At 37.9% G+C, this 15,353-nt stretch overlaps 1 long non-coding RNA gene across 4 annotated transcripts; it reads right to left on the reverse strand.

Annotated features, from left to right (window-relative positions):
- Positions 1-8,591: 8,591 nt before the first annotated feature.
- Positions 8,592-15,144, reverse strand: LOC141957848 (uncharacterized). Of its 4 annotated transcripts, none has more exons than XR_012633182.1 (4): positions 15,030-15,144; positions 11,887-11,979; positions 9,927-10,084; positions 8,592-9,709 (listed from the first exon to the last, which is right to left on the reverse strand). It is a non-coding gene; the product is annotated as an uncharacterized LOC141957848 (long non-coding RNA). The 4 variants fall into 4 exon arrangements; XR_012633180.1 differs by having other exon boundaries at positions 9,927-10,114; XR_012633181.1 differs by having other exon boundaries at positions 9,927-10,114; positions 11,887-13,075; positions 15,030-15,128.
- Between the last annotated feature and the right edge of the window lie 209 nt (positions 15,145-15,353).

Genomic DNA, 15,353 nt, shown 5'->3' on the forward strand with positions numbered 1-15,353 from the left:
AAATAATCACAAATCATGGCTACAATACACTGTGTATGCCAGATAGTGACAAAAAGTTTGGACTAACAGGTATAAGGCCTCCATTAAGGACCATTCTAAGGATATGTCTCTACAGCACATGGCAGTACAAAAATACTGAGTTAGCCTTAAAATATTTGGGCATAACATGACAAAAACTCAGGCTAGACATAATGGTATCAGTTCTTCACTTAGGCAGTGAAGAGCAGATTAATAGCAATCCTGATTTTATATAGCAAAAATGCACCATGAGTCAAAAAACACCAATGCACTCACTATCATGAGTAGTTTATCTAATTTTTTTTTTTTTTCCTGAAAAACAGCATTAGAATTGCTAAAGGTTTTTGCGCTTTGGAAAAAGACTAAAATTATTCAGCATCTTCCAAAACACTAATCTTGTACTGAGAAAAAAAGGGGGAGGTAGGAAGCAAAAGATTTTTAAAATAATGAGGAATAAAAATATGAAAGAATGATGTTAAATGGCCTATACTTTGTCCTGGAAAGCTGTAGATACAGGATTAAATATGCATTGTCTTATTTAGCATATTTTTATAAAGTGTTTCAACATGAAAGTATTTCAGAATATAAATAAGGCAAGCAGACTGTATACACTGTGAAACAGCACTTCTGGAATAGACAAGATTTATTTTTTCCTCCATTTGAAGTCAATAGTATGCCCACTTAAAAATATTTACGCATAGTTTCTTGCACCGGTTGAGTATTCACACTCAAATTTTCATCATAAAAGCATCTATGTAAAATCTCATTCCTATGTAGTAATCTTGATAAATACAAGATGTGTGTACAGAAGATGTGTGTAGCCTTGATAAATACAAGATGCAGAAGAACAGTATGAGGCCAAGTCATGAATGGCAGATTTTTTCCTACTGGTGATTTTACTCAGCTACAGCATCTGAGCTGTTTAGGTGACATTAGGAAAACAGTAGTGTGACAGCTTTTTAACCTGAACTTACAGCTGAAAACAAGGAGAAATGAGCATCATAGACCAATTTCTATTATTCAGTGACAATGCATGGCTTTCAGTTTGAAGACTTACGTGGTGCTATGAGCATACTGAGCTAACCACAGTAACAGAAGAAAGAAGCCCTGCATTGCCATTGTATGTGATTTCCACTCTGAGACATACTGACAAGAAAAAAAAAAACAACCACCTTGGCATAGCAAGGACTGTCACAAACTAGAAAAGCTATCTGAAGCCAGTAAGAAAAAAATAGCTGCTCTGAATTACAATCCAGAGAACCTTCCTTCTTCCCCGATCATAACAGAGAGCTTGCTATTTAGCTTAAGGAGTTTAAGCTTGTATATGTCATATTCCACATTGCATATTGAAACTCTAGTACTCTATAATGCTTTGATGAAGGGATAATTTTGTATTGTTTTATTGGACTTTGTTAACAATACATTCTTCATGTGACAACCTTATTGCTATAATCATCCTAAAACAAAGTTTCTAGTTTATTTTAGACAATTCTAAAAGATCTAGAAGAAAAGATCTTAAGGATTTTATAACAAGCATGTTGCTCCTTCCAATTTGCTTTTACTACTTCACTCACCGTGATACTACATTACTAAATTTCCACTTGAAACACAAGTTCAGTACAAGTTAATAGTCCCATTGTCTGTAGCAACTTCAGAATCTCCAAGTGTTTCTTTCTAGTGGAAACTGTAGTCAACACTATTTCTAATAAACTGAACAGCAATTCTGCAATAACGAGGCTGTACTTCATGGTAAAGCCTCTTTCCTGTCTCACTGTTTTCATGTCCACATCCCATCTTTCTTCCTTCTTCACATACATTTTCCCTGTGTATACCACAACCGCCTATCAGGAAAACCTAGAAAAGTCTAGTTTAGACACCAAATCCTTTTCCAAGTATGGCTTTTCTTTCAGAACAGAATCTTGAAAAAACTCTATCAGTGATCTGAGTTCAAAACATGGTCTCACCAGAAATACTGAGTTTACCTAGAATCCCAGATTTCCCCTGTAGAATAGGGGGTTTAACAGAAGACCACTTTTAGTCTTTGTACAGCACAGCAGACTCCAGATTCTTTCTAGACTCAGCCTTGAAACTGTCATGGTAATAGGACACATGGATGTCTATACTGCTAAAATTGCAAATATAAGAATTTCCTTTTTTGTGATGGACCTGTTAAAGTTGTTGGCTAGAATGAAAGTATTACGCCTCCTGATATTTAACAACTTGTTTAGTGGATCACTGCTGCCTCTTAAGAAACAATATAGATAATACAGGTAAAACTGCTGGCGAATATTATACATTACAGATAAATAATGGAGATACTAATTATTTATACTCTTAATATAGGCATCAGCCTGCTCTAAATTTCTAGTGGGTTAAAATTCAAATATAGCTCTGTGAATGTGAAGAGGAGAAGTTTGATTGTGTTCAATGTGTTTGTTTTCCAAATAAGCAAATTTAGCTCCAAAATGTGAATTATTCATAAAACCAAAACACTGTACCACTCTAATTTTTACTGAATGTTCAAATGGTACATTCTCACATCTGAATTCTTGATTTCTGGTCAAAGAAATTTCCTTCCTAAACTCTCAAGTCCTTGAAAGAAGAAACCAAATGCAACTTTTATTTTTAAATACAATATCTACATGGCAAAATTATTTGAAGTTAATTTGTAAATTATTTCAAGCTGTCTGTAAAACTATAAAGCTGTGGCATACAGAAATATTAGAACATGTATGTACATGGATTATTGCTGGAAAGAGCAGTTGCAATTAGAACACAGGATGCAAATCAAGTAAAGCCTGACAATGTGATACTATTATCCTATTTCCATGTTTACATTTTTATCTTATAAAGCAAGTAGTGTAGTTGTCACATTTCATATACAATCAGCACTACAAGTTAACAAGGTGACTTGAAAATGAACTTAACTCAGAGAGATTCCACAAGGTCAGGAACACGGATGGTGGTCACTGACAAAAAGATTATGGAACAGTGGTACTAGAAGTGTACTAGAAATAGTGCTTAAAATGTTTAAGTAATCTTCAGTGAAAGATGCATGAAGACTGAAGACAGCTAAATCTTTTAGATTAATATATTTTATAGCTTTAGATTCAAGAAGAAATAAGTATCAGTAACACAGAACCTAAATTTACATATTCAAGTCACTGATAAAAACAGCTTTTCTTTTTTAAAAAAAAAAGCCCAGTATCCCTAACTGGTAACAATAGTGTATTCACACACATCTCAAAGTAACAGTAACTGTGGGGGATGAAAGATTTCTGTCAGTCAGTTTTAACAGTTATTCTTGTTAATAAAAAACTAAGTTACTAGAAAATAATGTATGGAAAATAATTTTGTTTTGGGGTATCATATAGGTGGCCTAGCCAACCATTTGTACCTCAGACTTCCACGATCTCATTAAACTGTACTTCCATTGTGAGTGGCATAGGGAAAAAGGAAATAAGAAATATCTGACAACATCCAGGTAACTGTCTGTTATCTCGTGGAAAAGTTTACTTGAAGTTTAACTTGAACTCCTAACCCACACCAGAGTGGAGCCTGCACTGCAAACATGACCATGCCAACTCATTACAAGGCTGAAATGGTTGTAAAACTGGAATAGCTCCATTACAAAGGAACAGAGTACAAATGTCCCCCCATACGCCCTCTTAATGGGATCCTTGTGCTGGACATGTGCTCAGCTGTCTCCCTATCCAACACCTGTATTACATCTTTTCTATTAAGGACAGTTATTACACTTTGTCCAACTGTTTGCCAGCTGATGGCTGCTCAAGGGTACCATGTAAGGCACTGCCACTCCAAGACTTAGGTGCCTATTGTCAGACCTACTCTACAAGTTATCTTCAGTTTCATTTTCACTACTGTCCTGACTCCATAGCATCATCTTATTGTTTGATCACATCATCTACAGCAGCAGTGACAGTGGTCTCTTGCCAGTGTGCATGGCTTTCAGGAAAATTCTGGCCCTAACAATTGCAAAGAAAATTACTGCAATTTCAGTTATTTTGGCTGCTTCATGCTTCTAACAATACTTTACCCCAGACATCTAGGTACCCCCCTGGGTTTGACTCTTCAAACTATGAAGTGCTCCTTGTTTGCTCATTAATCACAATCTTGCACTGACTCATTCTACTCACCCCGCATAGTAAGCGTTTCCTCTCAGAATCCCAAGTTTCAAAAATTATACTGGTTCTTTCTTTAAAAATATTTTCAGAGCAGCTGCAACTTGTCTGGCAGTCTAACCATACGTATAACGTCCTTCACGTGTTTTTAGCCTGTAAATACTCTTCTTTTCACACAAGATGCTATAGCATACCCTCAAGTACTGTCACATCCTACACTGGGACACAGGGAAGGTGCCAGTCACATGGCTCCTTCCAATTCCCTGGAAAAAGAACTTGAACGGGCCTGGATTAAATTACCTGTGAAAGCAATGTGGTGAGACCTCTGGCAACCTTCCCTCATCAAAAAAAGTAAAAAAGAAGTCAGAGTTTCACTACCCCAAATCTGTGAGGGTAAGGGAGAGACCTCTTTCTGTGTTGGCCTAGAGGAGGTTTCACTATGCTATGAGGTTGTGGCACGGGACCTGCTGATCCACGGCACTGGACATTACTGTTAAGAAAAGCTACTAGAACAATGTTTCCAACTTTTACAGACAAAAAGCAGTAGTTAATTATCTTGTGTATAGGACTGGGGATTTTATTTATTTGCTTTGGACAACAAATTTCTATTAATTTTTTTTTTTTTTTTTTTTTTTTTTTTTTGTGAAAGTACTGTGTCCAGTGACAGGTACAGACCAAAGTTCAGTAAAATAATCATAAAACTATTTTTAGAAGGAATATACAAATGGCAAGAAGCATAAAGAATGTGACTATGAGCAGTAGTTTTCTAGTTGTCTTGGAAAGAATTTTATGCACTTCTATTTTTTACAGCTACTTCTTCATACTAGCACTTAGATAAAATAAACTCTGGAAACAAGAACAAAACAATAGCTTATGAATACTTTTAGTAACCAAAGCTTTTATTTTTCCTATTATTTGTAAATGCACTTAAAGATATAAGGAAGAAGTTCTTCACTGTGAGGGTGGTGAGGCCCTGGCAGAGGTTGCCCAGAGAAGCTGTGGCTGCCCCCTCCCTGGCAGTGTTCAAGGCCAGGTTGGACGGGGCTTTGAGCAACCTGGGCTAGTGGAAGGTGTCCCTGCCCGTGGCAGGGGGTGTGGGACTAGATGGTCTTTAAGGTCCCTTCCAACCCAAACCAGTCTGTGATCTGTGTATGAATACTTGCCGTCTAATCCATACAACTAAGAAGGTATGACCCACATTCATCCTCTTAGTGATTTACAAAATTGAGTATAATTTAGAATTATAGTACTATAGAATAATTTAGGTTGAAAGGGACCTTGCAAGACCTAAATTCAACTTCTTGCTCAAAGCAGGGTCAACACTGAATTCTGGGCCTTCTCCAGTCAGATCTTGAAAACTTCCAAGGTACAAGTTGTAAGAAAAGTGAGTATTCTTCACAGCAGTTCACATTCTTTTGTGATTCTTGATAAATTATTTTTATTGGTGGCAATATGAAGGTTAAGAAGGCTTTAAAATGTTTTTCCTAGCAGACTTATTTCTGTTGTCTCTGTTCCTGTCTTCCTTACCCTTACCAGATTAATCTTGTCCTACATTTGCTTATTTAACTTTCAGTAATCCACCCTAGTCTGGCCTTACATACTGGAAAGATTCAGGGTTTCCTAAAGCAGCCACCTGCTTTATTTATATGGTACATTTGTGATCCTCTAGGACTTGTGGATCCCAAGATAAGGACAAGGGCATTGCTGCAGAATTGTTTCAGGGATGGGGGGGAATTCCTATCCCTCTCAGTCACCTAGCAAAACGGAAGCACTTTGCCACAGCTGTCTGGTTTGGGTTTGGTGAGCATCACCTTGTGTCACTACATTGGAATGAGGCTTCACAGGAGCAGATCTTGACCTCATGGAGAAATGAGATTGGCTATGGACAAGTGAGTGTATCAGGGAGGAAGACTGGAAGATCTAGACCACAGATTCCCAGAAGTAGCTAAAATACTACTAACTCTTTGTGGGGCTCATCCTGCCCTGGAATTCAGTTGATTCCCTTCTAGCCCACCACACATTATTTTCCAAATGCCCCATGATCTCTCCTACTCCTCTCTACTTCTTTAGAATCCATTCCACATGCCACAGAACTGAGCTAGCTGCTGCTGCGAGCTAACTTGCCTTTTTGGTTTTGATAGTAAAATCTAATTTCATCAAGTTCTAAACTCACAAAAGCAATAATGAAGAGTAAATACTATGACATATAGTCTCTTATATCATGTTAATTAACGAGTTATTTTTTCATCTATGTAGAATTCGTTTTCCCTTGCGGTAAGAATAATTTTCCTTTTAATGTCTCCAGTGAGGTGATGTTGTTGCACCTGTTCCTTCAGCATTGTTGTTTGTTTGGGGTTTTTTAAAGCAACTATTTAATACACAACATTCATATTTTAAAGACAAGTATTGTGTGAGGCATTCAGTCTCAGAAGCAAATAGAGGCATTCAACATCAAAGAAACACTGCCTTCCTGAAAGGGAAATGATGAGCCTAAGACTGTAAACATTACACATGCTCCATCTATGCCTGATCACAACAATTACCATTCAATTTATTCACAATATACAATTTTCACATAATCCTAATTTCACATGATCCTAATGGTATTACTCAAACATATCACAGAAGGACCTTGGACAGTTGCATAAGAAACAAAAAAATGATTTTTTAATTAGAATTCTAAGGAATTTCAAGGAATTATAATGCAAGTAATAAAAAAAAAAAAATCAGTATGTAAGAAGCCAGTTATGAAATATGTTCATAGCACTGGCACTTACTCTTAAATACTACACTCCATATACGCTTACAACATTATTAACTCTGTAAATAAAAGCAAAAACAATGTGGGTTTTTTTTCCACAGCCCTCTTCCACGGTTCAAATATGTCACTTAACTTCTCAGCTATGCCTGTCAAAGTATTTCCAAACTGTAGGTTCTAGGATACGCAATACGTTTTTTGTCTGAGTTTGTTTGGCAGGGGGGTTTTTGTGCTGCAGAACGTGAGATAAGACTTCTTCTGGTGTCACTCTGAGCAAAGGATACATACAGATGCATTTTTACAAGAAATCGATATTAAATACATCTCTGCTAACTATTTGAATTTCACAGACCAGGAGAAATGAGATGTTATTAATTTCCTTCACAGTAAGAAACAGACCACATTGCATAAGGCATCCAGACTGGCTTCTTGAAAATGAAAATAACTCTGCTAGTCATTGAAGACTATTTATTTTTAATTCCACAAATGGAAACATTCCATATTTTTCATCATCGTTTATGATCTCAAATCAATGTCATTAGAAGCAAGAATATGAAATTTTTACCAGTTAATTACTATACTAAAACTATCAAGAGGAGTAAAAAAACTCCTGACATTCTTCTTATCTTCAACGTTAAAAAAGGAAGAAAGAGATGGGAAGGAAGTTGCAAGTAGTGAAAGCAAGGAGCAGCAAAAGAAAATACATGGTAGGAAAATAAATGAAAGGAAGAGAAGAAAGACTGTGGAGGAGACTGAGTGAGAGAGCAAGTGCATGCTAGGAAATAAAAGGTATTGACCGAACAGGAAACAGTATAAGTAAAAATAAATATGTCCTCTTGAAGAAACAGTCTTTGCTGTTATATATTATTCATGACACCGTAACAGAATAAAACAACAAAAAAATCAAAGGTAAAGACGCTTGAAGTGAAAATTATTCAGACCAAATACCTAACTTTATTGCTTTCTCTAAGTACTTGTAATCTCTCCCAGAAACTGCTGGCTGCTAACACACAAGCTCTAATGATGGCCTCACTACCTGGTTTACTACTGAAATTGCTTTTCTAGTCTTCCTCGGTCCTGCAGAAAGACAATTTTGTGGCATTGTACTCTCCAGATAGTTTGTTGAGGAGAATAACAACTTGTACACTCTGGAATACATTCCATTTTGACCTCTCATGCTCTTCCCTCATCTCACAGTCCCCAAAATTAATGTTTCCATTAGGTTCAGGCATTTTGAATACTGAATCCTCTTTCAATCCAATTGTAACACACCACACTGAACAACAAGAGCCTTTGAAGGTCTAGGGTCATAGCAGCTACAATAACAGGTCCAGTCATACATCATTCTATCTATCTATCTGAGCAATCCATCACTGGCTGCCCAAAGTCTCCACAACCACCTAGATTATTTTAAGCATTGCTGAAGCTTCCGTTTTCAGGCAAGCCACAAAGCTGCCAATAAATTATGCACAACCTCTATTGTAAAGAGTGAAATCTATCCTCAAAGGGAAAAGAATCCCATCAGAAATATATACCAAATCCATTGTTTATCAGTACTGTTGTGGTGTAACGCCACACCTGCCCCCGTGGGATGGGGGAGAGAATTGGAAGGGTAAAAGTGAGAAAACTCCTAGGTTTAGATAAAGACAGTTTAATAAATAAAGCAAAAGCTGTATGCAAGCAGGGTAAAACAAGGAATTTATTCACTACTTCCATCAGCAGGCAGGTGTTCAGCCATCTCCAGGAAAGCAGGGCTCCATCACACGTTAACAGTTACTTGGGAAGACAAACACCATCATTCCAAACGTCTCCCCCTTCCTTATTCTTCCCTCAGCTTTATATGTGAGCACGACGCCATACAATACAGGATATCCCTTTGGTCAGCTGGGGTCAGCTGTCCCAGCTGTGTCCCCTCCCAACTCCTTGTGCACCCCCAGCCTCCTCGCTGGTGGGGTGTGGGGAGAAGCAGAAAAGGCCTTGACCCTGTGTAAGCACTGCTCAGCAATAACGAAAACAGCCCTGTGTTATCAACGCTGCTTCCAGCACAAATCCACAGTATAGCCCCCTACTAGCTACCATGAAGAAAATTAACTCCATCCCAGCCAAAACCAGCACAAGTACTAATAAAACTAATATAAATAACTTATGCAAAACCATAAAGTAAACAGAAGTTGAGTCTTTACAATATAAAGGAGAACAAGTTCACTTGTTTAACTCTCATGTATTATAAAACACGTAAAGATTGCAAATCACAAACCACAGTTTCAATTAGTTTAATTTTAGATAAACTAAAATTCTCCCGTATCATGCAAACTGCTGCATATTTGGTGGAATTGCTGCAAATACAAATATCTGTGGAGACTGCATTTTTAATTTGTCATATCAGTAACTGTGTAACTACATTTATATTATTTTAAATATACTGTCACATTAATTCTGGATTATAAAATTGAAGTCTTTGTGGAAGGGAAGCACCACTGTGATGTTTGTAGAACATCAGAGCTTATATTTAGAAGTGAACTTACCAAACCAATGGAATTACATTAGATTAGATTACTAACAGTACCATTTCTTGAAGTATAATTGAGGGCACATAATTTTAAGTACAAAAACATTTCTGTGCTCTTTGGTTGTTTTTCTTTTCCAAATAAAAATGATGCCCAAGGTCATAAAACCGGGGAAGAAGTTACTCTTTTCTTAAGCAACCTTAAGTTACACGAATCATGTAAATTCTTCTTTATTTCTCCTAGTTCTTCCAGAATTTTCTTCCTTTTAGTTATTTCCATCAGTTCTGCAGAAGGAAGAAATCAGAGACAGTGTCAGGCCAAATTGTCCATTTGGCTCCAATCCACATAAGCACTTATTTAATGTGTCCTGCATTTGTGCCTTTTTGGAAACAAATGACTAAGCATTATTCCAACCAATCTCTGTTGAGGAATACGATATAATAAATCTTCAGAGAACTCTTCAACAGAAGTGACCTCCATGTAAAATTCCACAGTGCTCACCTTTTATATAATATAGCCTAACAATTGCAGCATATGACCAGCAAGTGACGCTCCTGAGATCGGTTTTGCCCAAGTACATTGAAGCCTTCCTCTGCAATCTGTCCTATCATCAGAAGGGCATTTTTCTGGATGAGGACAGTCCAACACTCCTGCTGAAGCTGTTACAAGGATTCATTAATCCAAAAGTACTGTAGAAAGGATAACACCATCAGGTAGTAAGGGCACTCACCTATAAAAAAGTTCTGCATTCTAGACAATGTTCTAAGGTTATTGTTCAGATTTTTATATTGAGCATAAAAGTAAAACGTAATTCATATCACATAAATAGTAAGTATTCTTGACATCTTAAGATCATTTGCACTACTTAAGAGAAAGCTGCAGAAGTGCCACACTCTGAGAATACCATGATTAGTCTATATCCTTTTAATGCAGACTATGAACATGTATACATGGCCCTACCCATATCCCAGCGAGACATATACCTTTTGTGGCTCATAGTACGTCAAGTTTACAAATTATCCTGTGGCGCCAAACGATGGCTCACTGTGGAAGTTTTCTAGGTGAGAAAGAAAGGCTTACGTATTCTTCTCCCCCAAACCAGGAGAAATAACTTAGTCAATTGTATGATTCATTAACCATTTAATTAGCATAATGTTTCCTTTTAAAGAAGTGTCTTAGGCAGTTTTTTCTGATTCTGAGCTTTTTAAACCTCTGAGCAATTATGATACATGTATGACTAGCATGGCTCAATTATTCCAAACCTACTATATCCGACACAACATATCTTTCACAATAACACAAATCCTCTTTGATCTGCACTATTTTCAGGTGGTACTTAGCTCAGTCATGAATCTTCCTACCCAATAAAACAAGAAAAATATACTTTGAAATTGAGAATTGCACTCCACGTCATGTCAATCCACAGAAAGATGCATTTTTAGCGTCTTAGAAATTGATTTTTTCAAGAATCAAAGTTTGAAAGTTAGATAACCTAGAAATACATAGCATGTAAATAATATTTGTTTGATGGTAGCACTGAACAGTGAATTTAGCAGCTGGCAGCAGGAGAAAGAAAAAATAACACCAGATAATGAACATGCCAAGCACAAATTAAGAAATTTTAGTACGCGTCATTTAAGAAAAGATACATGAATTTACCATGGAAGAAATAACTATCAAGCCTAAAGACCACACTGATACATTTTCCACAAAACTATTTACAGGACATTTTCCATTAAAACGTGGAGGCTTCAAAGTTAGGAAGAGCTGAACAATACTTCTTGGTTTTGAAGCTACATAACATTCCCAGTCAAAATATTTTTTGCAAAGAATTGATGTGCTACTGCTTAATCATGATTTACATTTAGATTCTGAGATAAACAAAAACATTGTGGAGGAAGTAACTTCTAGAAAAATACTGCTCAATCATTGTCCTTTTTTTTTTTTTTTTTAAATAAAGAACAGTTATAGTTAAGTGCTTTTCTTTTATACATGGCTTGATTCAAGTACCATTAAAAAATCCTGCCATTTGATTTTAGTGGGAATTTCATTAATGCCTCACATAAGTACCTAAACTCTCAATTGAAAAGTCAGGTACAGGAAATTCGAAGACAGAGCCATCTGACATTAAAAAAAAAAGTTGTAGCTAATTTTCTTTCATGATGAACATGGTGACCTTTTACATTACCATCCCTCACTGAAAATAATAATACATCCTTTACAGTTGACCTGTCTTCCCTTTCCCACTTCTCATGCTGGCTTGGGCAGTTTAGATACCTTACACTTGCTACAGTATGTTACTAAGCATTTTTGCCTCTGTGTAAAATGCGCATATTCATAAACCAGATACAACTCTCTCTCATATTACAGTGACTGAGGATGTTATCCATTTTTACAGTGAAAATTATTTTAATGCATTTTATATGACTACTGGGAAGCAAAAGATTAATATTTTGATTACCTTTTCCATAATGTCTGTATTGGTCAGAGTTTTAAGTAAATTCCTCTCCAAGACTGCTAATTGCTGCTCTCTCCCTAACAAAATCAGTACCAACTAGAGAGGAAAAGAAGAAAAATACATTAGAAAATCTCATTTGAACATTTATTAAAAGACTTTACCTATTCCAGATACAATCATGGCCCCTTCTCAAGTCTGTGTTAGCTTTCCATTGCCCGCCCTTCCTCATCCAACTGTAACAGCAAGTCCCTTCCTCAGATGTCTTGGAGATTTTCCTGTACCTCATCTCATACTAGTTCTAGATTTCCTCTCATTTACACACTGTTTCTAGCATAAAGAAACCCTTGTGTAGGTTAGTGTCATTAGGACGGTCATTATGCAAGAGAGAAATGAAAAAAACCCCACAGAATCCAGCCAGTTCTACAACATTTATACTGTTAGAACAACACAATTGAAGCATGAAAACAAATAGGAAGGAGACTAAGTAGTACAAGAGTTTATATGCAACATGTAGGGCCAGTGAATAGTGTAGTATTAATGCAAGGAAGTAGCCAGTTCTCTTAAAAAAATCACTGTCACCATCTGACCAGAACTGATAGCTCAATGACTTCTTCTTTCCTTTTTTTCATGCTAATAAGTGCACGCCATGACTAAGCCTGTTTCATTTCAAAATGCTGGAGTTTCTGTAAATCCTTGCATTTCATTCTCTGTTCTCTGCCTGTTTTTTAATAATATTAAAAATTTGAATATGCAAAAGTTAATTGTCTTTATGATTCATAAGTCTCATGAAAAAAATGACAGCTGGGCAGAAGAGACAGCTCCTATAAGTGCTTCAGACAAACTCAAAGCGTGGGCTCACATACCACTAGATGCCAGAGAATCCACATATGAAATAAAGGTCTAGCTGTAGAAAATAGTTTCATTTGGCTGGAAATCCATTCATTCAGCTCTGTTACTCCTGCAAAAATCTTGTTCTTTTTGGACATGACTTGTTCTTCCTAGTTTAACTTACTTTTTGTGGAGGATGATGTGCTAAATGTGTGTCCACACTGGTGATGTTTCCTCCATGGTATGAACCGGTTTATAGTTCAAAGGCAGCAAGTGTAACGGTACTGGCACAGTGAGTTGAGGTGGGTAGCAATCCAAAGTATTTCTCAAGGGTCATTGAGGATTTCTTAGGTAGCGATAAGATCTAAAATGGGCAGATAGGCTTGATCTAGATGGCACGGGGAACAAACAGGCATGGGAAAAGTCTGCAGCAGAGCATCTAAAATAGTCAGTATAAGGAAAGAGCCAAAACACACCCGTCCTCTCCCTATCCCATGTAAACTGATTCTATTTGGTGTTATAGTAAGAGTGCCTAATGTGGTGTGCAAATTACCTGCTGAGGTTTTATTCAGAGATGCAATTTCTTTATTATCAGTTTGCATATCTCAAGAGAGCCTATTCTCTTAGTGTCAGTATGATTTATACATGTGTACCTAACTGCATTGCAACTATATCCCACAAGGTTAAATAAGATTGTTTCCTGCAACAATCTTCAATACTTAAGCCAAGACTTCACTCCTTTTAGAATTATAGGCAATTGTATTGCTGAAAGATATTTAAGCACATCGAGACAGCCTCAGGAACAAACAGTTCCACATTCCTTTCCTGTCCTCCCACCTCTACTTTAATGACTTGACACAGACAAAATACAGTTCTTTCCTGAGAGCTCTGCTGAAGAACAATGAGTAGCTATAATAAATGACAAAAACATCATAGGCAGCTTCCTAGTTAGACAAGGGTGAAAAAAATACATCACTTCTAAGTTCATTATGTACCTTAAGGCAATTGGAAAGAAAATACTTTCAGCAAATAATAGCTCCTTGGCATCAAGGCTGTATTTGGAATCAAGAGGGACAAGTCTACTTCCAGACAAAGTGTGAATGATTTAGCTACACTGAATAAAACAAAGTAAGGCAGTTCTAAAGAATAGCTAAGTATCTGCACCAAACCAAACAGAACCAATGCAAAGCTTCCTCAAATTGTTGCTCAGATGACAAACTATCATTGCTGATCATAAAGTAGTCATTAATAGTTCATATTAGCCGAAGCCCTTCCTACCAATTTTACATGCTTGGATCAAACCGCAGAACACCCAAAGACCTTCATTTATCTTGAGCAGAGCTACTCTCTGAGAAAGTAACGTCATTCCAGTTCAAACCTGAACCCTTTGAACAGAGTGCGACTTTATGGGGGGTTTATATATTTCTATAATAAAAGTTCACCTTTATTATAATCTGTGACTCAGAGCTCTCTTCAGATTCAGGAAAGAATACAGCAAATTCCCAGCAGAATCACTGTTGTTCATGGTATGCAAACAATTTGGAAATGTGTCTTCTCTGTTGTCAAATCACACACCCATTTTAGCCTCTGAGTAGATCTGCAAACGTGAGCTGCCCTCACGCTAGGTATAGGCATCTATTATCAGGTATGTTTGCTTCAAACATTTGAATAATTTTGACTTAACTGCTCAGATGACTGTACTTCTGTGTATGTGTGAAAGTTAACAGGATGAGCCCGTGTATTTTTACAATGTGACTTAAGTCTAAGATGTGATGAAAATGTTGAACAAAAACAGTAATTATTACAGCAATTAAAATATAAAACTTGAGTCAGCGTTTTGCTGCTGTTCCTGACTCTCCCTGACTTTGGGCAAGTAACTTAGCCCTTGATTCTGCAAATACTTTCACTTATGGTAAGTACCACAAAAAACTATATACAGGATAATACAGCTTTATTTGCTTAAATTAACAAAATCGAGGTCGCAAGCTGTTTCTGCGACTATGCCCATTATGATGATCAACAGAATGATTCTGTTGTGCTCCAACTGTGGCGTTACAATACGTCGAGTTTAAGAGAGCGCTTCTCCACCAATACTCGGCACTCCCCAGGAAAACGCATCGGTGCGCAACAGAACAAAAGGGAGGGCAGTGAGACTGGCATTCTTACCCAGTCAGTTCTCCCAACTGCTTTACCGCTGTTGCTCCCCTGGACTCAGCCTTTGTCCCTAAGCTGTGAATACTTACAGGATGTAACTTTCTTTTCCTACGTGCACCTGAACATCTCCTACGGTTTCCGGATGCCACAGCAGCAAGACATACCTGAGCAGGCACGAGAGGGGCCAAAGGGCAACGAAACAGGCCTTTGGGCTTCCCTGCCTCACAGACCCTGCGGCACAGACCCCGCCGGGCGGCGGCAGCAGGAGCAGCGGCGGCGGCAGCTCTCGGCCCGCCCTGCCTTCGCAGCCGGCGCTTTGTCCGTCGCTCCCTGGTGCGGGTCTCCCGCGCAGCAGCCGCGCCCGAGCGGGCCGGCCGAGCCGCCGCACAAGGCTGGGGCCGTGCGCGCCCGGCACGCCGCGGGCAGACTGCCCCTCGGCCCGCGGGCAGACACGCGTGGGCGCCCCCACCGCGGCACCCCCCGCCGCC

This window comes from Athene noctua, chromosome 2, assembly GCF_965140245.1.
Source record: "Athene noctua chromosome 2, bAthNoc1.hap1.1, whole genome shotgun sequence".
In the NCBI taxonomy this organism is placed as follows: Eukaryota; Metazoa; Chordata; class Aves; order Strigiformes; family Strigidae; genus Athene; species Athene noctua.